Source organism: Molossus molossus, unplaced genomic scaffold (genome assembly GCF_014108415.1).
Source record: "Molossus molossus isolate mMolMol1 unplaced genomic scaffold, mMolMol1.p scaffold_m16_p_19, whole genome shotgun sequence".
Taxonomy (NCBI): Eukaryota; Metazoa; Chordata; class Mammalia; order Chiroptera; family Molossidae; genus Molossus; species Molossus molossus.
Genome location: NW_023425354.1, coordinates 17,340,528 through 17,350,513, shown reverse-complemented (window position 1 = coordinate 17,350,513; position 9,986 = coordinate 17,340,528). Strand labels below are relative to the sequence as shown.

At 41.4% G+C, this 9,986-nt stretch overlaps 1 pseudogene; it reads left to right on the top strand.

Moving 5' to 3' along the window:
• The first annotated feature begins 2,246 nt into the window (after nucleotides 1-2,246).
• On the top strand, nucleotides 2,247-3,798 carry LOC118634061 (annotated as a pseudogene).
• The last annotated feature ends 6,188 nt before the right edge of the window (nucleotides 3,799-9,986 follow it).

The following is a 9,986-nucleotide window of genomic DNA, read 5'->3' as shown; positions in this document are numbered from 1 at the left end:
AAAGTGGAGAGGGACAACTGTACTTACACTATGAATTAAAAAATAAAGTATGGTCTGGCCAGTGTGGCTCAGTGGTTGAGCATCAACCCATGCACCAAGAGGTCATCAGTTCGATTCCCGCTCAGGACACATGCCCAGTTTGTGGGCCCCATCCCCAGTGGAGGACATGCAGGAGGCAGCCAATTGACGTCCTCTCTCATCAATGTTTCTCTCTCTCTCTCCCTCTCCCTTCCTCTCTCTCTCTCTGAAATCAATAAAGAGAAAAAAATTAAATAATAAATAAATAAATTAATTAATTAATTAATTAAATAAAGTATGAACTGAAGTGTGTTGCTACTTTGTGAGTTATTTTTCCTTTGTGAGAACATTGGTGAGCTCTGCCCACACATATGGCAAACAAGCCTTGTTTCTCATGATGAGTGTGATTAGACAACTTCTTTGCCATAAGACTCACAGATCAAGGAGTTAGTAAATTCTTAGGATAGAACAAATCAGCTCAGCCATTCTTTTGGAGCCTAGAAAAAAAAACAAAACACACTTAAATTTAATTATGTTCATTCAGCAATTCACTTGTTCCATAAACATTTGTCAAACAACCATTTTGTATAAGAAATTGGAGTGTGAAATGTCACCTGGACAGGCTTGTTGGCTGCCCACAAAAGGCGTCCAAGGTTGACACTAATCTAAATGCAGTCATCTGCGTTGGGGAACTTTTAGGTTTATGAACTCCATTTTGTCAGTGTTTTTCAAGCACTGGCTCATGCTAATCAAATTACCAGGAAGTGGAGGACCTTTGTTTCCAACTATTATGGAGTAAAAGGCACCAGGTTTACCCTGCTGCCATAAACAACTAGGAACCTAGACAAAATATATAAAATGACTGTTTTCAGACATTGGGCAATAGGCAGTGCAGAACTGACATCAGTAAGAGAAGAAAAACAAATGAGGTGAGTTCTACACTTGCCCTGGCTTTCTGCCTAGAGGCACATTCTGGATCATAAACTCAGAACATAGAAGAACACAGCAGTCTTACTGAGTTAAGGAGACAGAGGTTGGAGTTCATGCACTCTGAGGCAGCTGGAAGTTGCTACACAGAATAACAAAATGAAGAAAAGTATATAAAAAAAGAGCTCCACAAATCTGCATCAGGCCCCAAGTCCTTGCTAAATACTAATGTGGCCACGCATAGTTAAATTCCAGGAGGATAAGCATAGAATAATCAAAGAGTGTCACTGGACAATTCCCGAAGTTCATTGACCACCCAAGATGGTTAAGACAGACCTCATAAGAACCAAACATTACTAATAAGTCTAACCTAGCCCTGGTAAAGTATACTATAGAACTGCTTTAACAAAGCTTAAAAACAAGCTACAAAAACATCAAACTAATCTGAAAGTAACTGATAAAACAAAGACCTACATTCTTTAAGGGAAGACTAAATAATTCAGACACTCAACAATATAACATCCTAGCATCCAATAAAAAATTATGATATATTCACCCTGGCCAGTTCGGCTCAGTGGTTAGATTGTTGGCCCTCGGACCAAAGAGTCACAGGTTCAATTCCGGTGAAGGGCACATAACTCGGTTGCGGTTTACCCCCAGCCCTGGTCAGGGTCATGCGGGAGACAACCAGTCGATGTGTCCCTCTCATGTCAATGTTTCTCTCTCTCTCTCCCTTTCTTTCCCTCTCTATCTCTCTCACTCTGTCTAAAAATAAATAGAAAAATATTCTCAGGTGAAGATTTAAAAAAAAAAAATTACCATACATTCTAAGAAGCAGGAAGAAAAAAATAACCAGGAAAAAAATTAGTCAACAGAAACAGACCCAGAAATGACAGAGGTAATGGAAGTAGCAGATAAGAATGATAAAACAGCCCTAGCTGGTTTGGCTCAGTGGTTAGAGTGTCAGTCCAAAGATCAAGGAGTCCAGGTTCAATTCTGGCCAACACCTTGGTTGCTGTTTTTCCCCAGCCTGGTTGGGATCATGCGGGAGTCAGCCAATCGATGTCTCTCTCACATCGATGTTTCTCTCTCTTCCTCTCTCCCTCCTTCCCACTCTATCTGAAGATAAATGGAAAAATATCCTGGGGTGAGGATTAAAAAAAAAAAAATGATACACACCATCTTAGGGCTGATCCATGGTGGACGTTTTCAGAGCAACCGAACCGCAGTCTGTCTTCCCCGTACCGTCTCGTGTGAAAGCCCGAGCCAGCTATATAGCTTTCTCCCTTTGTCTCGTAATCATGTCCACCAACGAGAATGCTAATTCACCAGCTGTGCACTAAGCAGATTCAAGAACAAGGAGAAAGACAGTACAGAAAAGAGGCGTCGCCGAACGGAAGTTAATGTGGAACAAGGAAAGCTAAGAAGGATGACCAGGTGCTGAAAAGGAGAAACATAAGCTTGTTTCCTGATGATGCTAGTTCTCCGCTGCAGGTAAACCACAACACCAGGGCACTATAAACTGGTCTGTTGAAGACATTGCTAAAGGCATAAATAGCAACAATTTGGAAAGCCAGCTCCAAGCTGCTTAGGCTGCTAGGAAACTGCTTTCTAGAGAAAAACAGCCCCCCATAGACAACATAATTCGGGCTGGTTTGATTCCAAGATTTGGGTCCTTCTTAGGAAGAACTGACTGTAGTCCCATCCAGTTTGAATCTGCTTGGGCCCTCACTAACATTGCTTCTAGAACATCAGAACAGACCAAAGCTGTAGTAGATGGAGGTGCTGTCCCAGCATTCACTTCTCTGTTGGCATCTCCCCATGCTCACATCAGTGAACAAGCAGTATGGGCTCTAGGAAACATCACAGGTGATGGTTCAGTTTTCTGAGACTTGGTTATCAAGTATGATGCAGCTGACCCACTGTTGGCTCTTCTTGCAGTTCTTGATATGTCATCTTTAGCATGTGGTTACTTACATAATCTTACCCGGACACTTTCAAACCTTTGTTGCAACAAGAATCCTGCACCCCTATTAGATGCTGTTGAGCAGATTCTTCCTATTTTAGTTTGTCTCCTGCATCATGATGATCCAGAAGTATTAGCAGACAACTGCTGGGCCATTTCTTACCTTACTGATGGTCTAAATGAACGGATTGAAATGGTTGTGAAAACAGGAGTTGTGCCCCAACTTGAAAAGCTCCTAGGAGCTACTGAATTGCCAATTGTGACTCCTGTGCTAAGAGCCATAGAAAATATTGTCACTGGGACAGATGAACAGACTCAGATTGTAATAGATGCAGGAGCACTTGCTGTCTTTCCCAGCCTGCTCATAAATTCCAAAACTAATGTTCAGAAAGAAGCTACATGGACAATGTCAAACATCACAGCTGGCTGCCAGGACCAAATACAGCAAGTTGTGAATCATGGATTAGTCCCTTTCCTCACTGTTGTTCTCTCCAAGGCAAACTTTAAGATGCAAAAGGAAGCTGTATGGGCCTCGTTCACTGTGGCATAATAGAACCAATGATGAACCTCTTAGCTGTGAAAGATACCAAAATGATTCTGGTTATTTGGATGCCATTTCAAGTATCTTTCAGGCTACTGAGAAACTAGGTGAAACTGAGAAACTCAATATAATGATTAAAGAATGTGAAGGTTTGGACAAAATTGAAGCTCTGCAAAACCATGAAAATGAGTCTGTGTACAAAGCTTCACTAAAGTTGATTGAGAAGTATTTCTCTGTAGAGGAAGAGGAAGATCAAAATGTCCTGCCAGAAACTACCTCTGAAGTCTATACGTTCCAAGTTCAGGATGGCACTCCTGGGACCTTTAACTTTAGCTTGTACAGCTGAGACATCAAGTTGTTTGTTGTGTACTATGTTTGGTACATCTTTGTCTTACTGTTTCTCTACTAAAAACTCTTTTTAAATGTGGTTTGTTACTATAGCACTTTTTACAACGAAACTATGCTTGAACAGTTCCAAACTGTATATGTGTGAAGCTTCTCCTCTCAATAGGTTTCTTATTTCTGTGTGAAATTTCATATCTTGCAGTGTCCTGTAAATAAAGATTAAATTCCACTGAAAAAAAAAGAATGATAAAACAGCTATTACAACTATATTTGGGTATTTAAAGGAATTACCTAGCTGGTGTGGCTCACTAGTTGAGTGTCAACCCATGCACCAAGAGGTCACCAGTTCGATTCCAGGCACATGCCCCGGTTGTGGGCCCAATCCCCAGTGAGGGGCACACAGGAGGCAGCCAATCAATTTCTCTCTCATTGATATTTCTATTTCTCTCTCCCTCTCCCTTCCTCTCTCTCTAAAATCAATAAAGAAAAATATATATATTTTAAAAATATAAATAAATAAATAAATAAATAAATAAATAAATAAATAAAAATACTAATATAATGAGGAAAGAAATAGAAGATATAAGAACCAAACAAAACTTCTAGAGGTGAAAAATGCAGTATCCAAAATTAAAAGTTCATCATGTTAGCTTGCTTCCCCCAGAGAAAGTGATCAGAGGAAAAATTTTTTTAAAGGGGGAGCAAGAAAGAAAGCATACACCTTGTATGACCTAGTATATTTGCTTTATCTTACAGTAATAAATTGCTACAAACTTAGTGACTTAAAGCAACATACAGTTATTATCTTACAGTTCTGCAAGCTAAACATCTGATATGTCACATTGTGAGAAGACTCAAGAAGCCTTATGGAGAAGTCCAGGTACTGAGCAACTGAAGCCTCCTGCCAACCACTAGCACTAAGTTGCCAAGTGTGCAAGTGAGCCACCTTGGAAGTGGATCCTCCAGCCAAGTCAGGTCTTCAGATGACTACAGTCCTGGCCAACATCTTGACTGCAACTTCAAAGAAACATTAATTCAGTTACCAAGCTAAGCCATTGCTGGATTCTTGACCCACAGAAATTGTGTCAAATAATAAGTATTTATTGATCTTTGCCATTAAATTTTAAAACAATTTGTTTCCCAGCAGTGAATAACTCATGCAAAAGTGCTGGAACAACTCTATAGCCAAGTGTAAAAAAAAACAAAGACTCCCACAAAACTAGTATATTCATACAACAGAATACAACTCATAAATAAAAAGAAATGAACTCTTTTTTTTTTTTATCCTCACCCAAGGACATTTTTACATTTATCTTCAAATAAAGCAGGAGAGAGGAAGGAAGAGAAAGAGAGAAACATCGATGTGAGAGAGACACATCGACCCGTTGCCACCCACACGACCCCAACTGGGGCTGGGGACAAACAGCAATCAAGGTACACGCCCCTGGTGGGAACTGAACCCGGGTCTCTCTGATCCATGGGCCAACGATCTAACCTCTAAGCCAAACCTGCCAGAGTGAGGAATGAATTCTTGATACATGCCACATCATAGATGAATCTCATAAATATTCTGCTGAGCAAAAGAAGTCTGTCAGAGAAACGTATACCCTGTATGATTTATTCATATGAAACTATAAAAAAGACACTTGATGATAATGAAAAGTAGACTAAATGGTTGCCTGGAGCTGGGAGTGAGGCAGAGGGAGGAGGGAGGAGGGAAGAGCGACTGGGAAAGGACAAGGGAACTTTGGGGTGTGATGGAAATGGTCTGTATCCCGATCGCAGCTATTCAGGTTATAAGCGTGTATCTGTTAAATCTCACTGAACTCTACGCTTAAAATGGTTTCATTTCATATAAATTGTTTTTACATAAAATTTATCTCAATAGAGTGGAATTTTAAACTGAAAAAATATCCCATGCAACAAATACACATATCTAGATGGTTATTGCCTTTTACATAGGAGAAATTTCTTCCAGGATATATAATAATCTTGGTCCCTACTACGGATTCCCCCTTTCCAGCATCAGAGAACCTGGGAAACTAATTTAGTAATCTGAAGATTTTTTTTTGACCAGCAGGCCCCCTTTGTTATAGTTATTACGCCTGATGCCATATTTGTCACTATAATTACACATTTCTGAGAGAAACTGACTGATGTCTTTCTCCTCCATTAGACAGTAAGCTCCCCGAGGGCAGAGACTGTTCACTTCTGTATCCCAGTTTAGCATAGTGGTTGGCGCAGTGTAAGTGCTCAGTATGTATTTGGTAAATGAGCTTTCTACTTCACTCCAGGGGTACAGGCCAATGCTATAAACACAGAGTCTAGATCTTTTGCCGGTGAGGAATTGTTTTCCCTGGACCCAGTGGGCAGAGAAACCATGCCCTCAAACATCTCACTCTGTGATGACCCTGTGAGAGCTCCCTCCTCCTTCCTTTTCTCTTCCCACTCCTCTCATGTGACTCATTTCTCTACCTCTAGATGATGTCAGAGACGCTGCCCTTGGCTTGGGTGGCTGCCTTTTTTGACATTCTCTTCTCTCTAGTCTGACTTCTCTTGTTCAAACTAATGTGATTCCTTCCTCCACACAATTCTTCCTTTTTTTTTTTGGTATGTGCCCCTAGCGGGAACCGAACCTGGGACTCTCTGGTCCGCAGGCCTACACTCCAACCACTGAGCCAAACTGGCCAGGGCCCAATTCTTTCTTTTTAACAACAACAAAAAAAATTTCCACAACTTTGCCCATGCTATTCCTTCCACTGAGAGAAATGCTAATCTCTTCTTGCCAACTTATCAAATTTGGCCTATCGATTCTATATTTTAGGACACCATTCCTGCCTAACACTTCTCAGTTTCTAAGCTCTGCTTCTTATTAATCCTTGGGATTCAACCTGAAGCATGGGGATTTTGTACTTATGGAAATGTCATCCGCTTGTACCATCATGATGGAATTTTTATGCAGTTATGGTAGTTTCCGCTAACTATAAACTCCTTCCAAATGGTACCTCTTTGCTTCTTTCCCTTGTATCTGTTTTCCTTTCTTATGCAACTACTCAGGACAGAGTCCTATCGAAACAGCATAAGGGAGAATATTTTTCCTGGGCCCAGATTCCCAAATGCATCTCTTTTTTTTGTGTGCTGGCAGAACCTATAGAAAAGGTGTTATTGTTTCTTTGCCAGTGGGCATAAAGATTCCTTGAAACATACTCTGCCAAGTGGCACAAATAAACCATACAATTATATTCCCTTAAGCAGAAAATCTCAGAACATAAGGATAAGTGGTTTGACTGGGTCAGACCAAAGACCATCCAGATTCTTTTTATTTATTTTTCAAAATCCTCACTCGAGGATATTTTTACATTTATCTTCAGATAGAGTGGGAGTGGGGGAGAGAGAGAAAGACACATCGATTGGTTGCCTCCCACACGACCACGACCAGGGCCGGGGATGAACTGCAACCAAAGTATATGCCCTTGGTTGGAATTAAACCCGAGACTCTCTGGTCCGCGGGCCAATGCTCTAACTGTTGAGCCAAACTGGCCAGGGCATTTTTAAAATTGATTTTTATTTTATTTTTTAAAATATGTTTTTATTGATTTTTCAGAGAGAGAGGAAGGGAGAGACAGATAGAAACATCAATGTGAGAAAGAAACTTTGACGAGCTGCCTCCTGCACGCCTCCTCCTGGGGATTGAGCCCACAATCCGGGCATGTGCCCTGACTGGGAATCCCACTGGGACCTCTCAGTCCATGGGATGATGCTCAATCCACTGAGGCACATCAGCTGGAAGATTCTTTTTTTTTTTTTTTTTTTTGGTACGTGCCCCTGGCAGGAACCGAACCCAGGACTCTCTGGTCTGCAGGCTGATGCTCCAACTGCTGAGCCAAACCGGCCAGGACTGGAAGATTCTTTTTAAATACATTTTTTTATTTATAAATATGTTTAAATATACAGAAAAGTCACAAAAATTATATGGAGTTCCTGTATATTCCTCACTCCCACCATTGTTATCATCTTATATTACCATGGTGCATTTGTCAAAGCTAAGAAATTGACATTGGTATGTTATTAATATCCAAACTCCAGGCTTGATGAAACTGGATTTCACCAGCTTCTCCAGTGATGCTCACTTTCCATTCCAAGATACAACTCAGAGTTCCACATTGCATTTAGTTGTGACAGTTTCTTGGTCCTTGCTTGTTTTTCATGGCCTTGACAGTCTTCCCTAAGTTGTGACAGTTTCTTGGTCATTGTTTTTCATGACTTTGATGGTCTTTAGGAATATTGGTAGATATCGTGTAGAATGTCTTCCAATCTGAATTTGATGTTTTTCTCATTACTAGACTAGGGTTATGGGTGTTTTGAAAAAAACACTGCCCTTCTAATCACACATTATATCTAGGAGTACATAACACTCATAGGACGTCCTTAGTAACATGACCTTATATCACTACATTAACGTAATGTCTACCAACCTTGCTCACTGTCAAGTTACTGCCATTCTCTTTTCCGATAGCTCCTTTGAGAAGACCTTTGTGAAAATTTGGAAGTGGCATTTTTTTCTCTCCCAAATCCTTCCCAGTTCCAATACTCATTGACTATACTCTCCTGCTCATCTCCCCAAATCCCGTTTTAGAAAGAACCACCTTCCAGAAAGAGCCAAGTGGAAATCACTAGGCCCAGCAATTTGACACGATTGCAGAAGCTTATGTATCATTAGACTATTTAGAAACATGCCCTGAGGTTCTGAGGATGCCATCCTACAGTGTTATTTTGATGCCCTGACAAGATATTTTTAGAGCACATGAAGCCCAAATTAAAACATTGCTACTGAAAAAAAAAAAAAGTGAAATTAAGCTAGGGCTCCATTAAAGGGAAAACTACAATAAATATCAGACAGAAGTGAAGAAAAGAATACCAAACATTTTTTTAAATATATTTTTTGATTTTGTTAGAGAGAGGGAGGAAGGGAGAGAGAGAGAAACATCGATGTGAGAGAGAAACATCCATCAGCTGCCTCCTGCACAACCCCCACTGGGGATCAAGGCCACAACCTGGGCTTGTGCCCAGAATCAAACTAGGATCTCCCATTCCATGGGACGATGCTCAATCCACTGAGCCACACCAGCTGGGCTTGGAGAACTATTCTGAGAGGATTGGAGACAAAGAGATGGTCCTGATCAGCATGCAGAGATGTGCCAGTGTCCTGCCAAGTGGGGAGGGGAAGGCCTCATGCCTGTCGGTCCCACCCTGGCAGGCTCTCACTCTTGCGTTAGTGCAGGAGATCCCTTCCTTCCCACTGGTGAGGGCTGGATGCAGGCTGCTGGCCGGGGCACAGTAATTCAGCCTTCCTGGACATGGACAAGGATCTCACCGGCCTTTTGCTTAGTCCCTCGCTTCTTGAGTTGGGTCTGAAATAAGGTTAGTAAGGCCTAAAACCCCCATGCCTTCTTCCTCCATCCTGCTTCTCCCTCGACTAGCCCTATTTCGGTATTTCTCACAGTGTCTCTATTTGAAGGCTTCCGTGAGCTCAGATTTAAAGACCCATCTGAAAAACCACTACTGAGAAAATAGTCCACACCCTTTGGTGAGACCTCCTGAGATCACTGGTTCCTAACTTCTGTGATTAACTGATGAAGGGTTTCTGTGATTAACTGTATGAGGGCCCTCACATACAATTTGCTAGTTAGACTTTCCAAGGGTCTGTTGGCTTCCTCAAGCCCCACAATGAATCCCATGTTAAGAGACTCTGTGTTCGATGATGCCAACCCTGCTGGCCTTGGAGAAAGAATGCTTTGGCTCTCAGCTGGGGACTGTCACAGCCCTGCAGACCCAGCACTTCAGCTATGACAAGAATTTGAATAGCCCTTCTTTCCTTGGAGTCCTGATGCAATGCTAATTGGATAATTGGGTAATTCAGAGAAAGATCGAGAAGCTAGCTTCTTTTGGCAGTGCTTAGATGCACTTGGATTTCTTATCAGAGAAAGGGATAGAGGAGAGTTCTTTTGGAGATATAAAGGCTCTGAGACACTGTTTGACTGGAGAGAGAAGGAAGGATCTTCAAGTCTACGAGAGGAAGTGAAGACAGTAGATGCTAAGGATGATTTTCCATGTCCGCTGAATTCAGGGCATACAACAAAATTTTGTGAGCTCTATCATGTGCACTGAGGAGTGGAGATGAGACAAAAT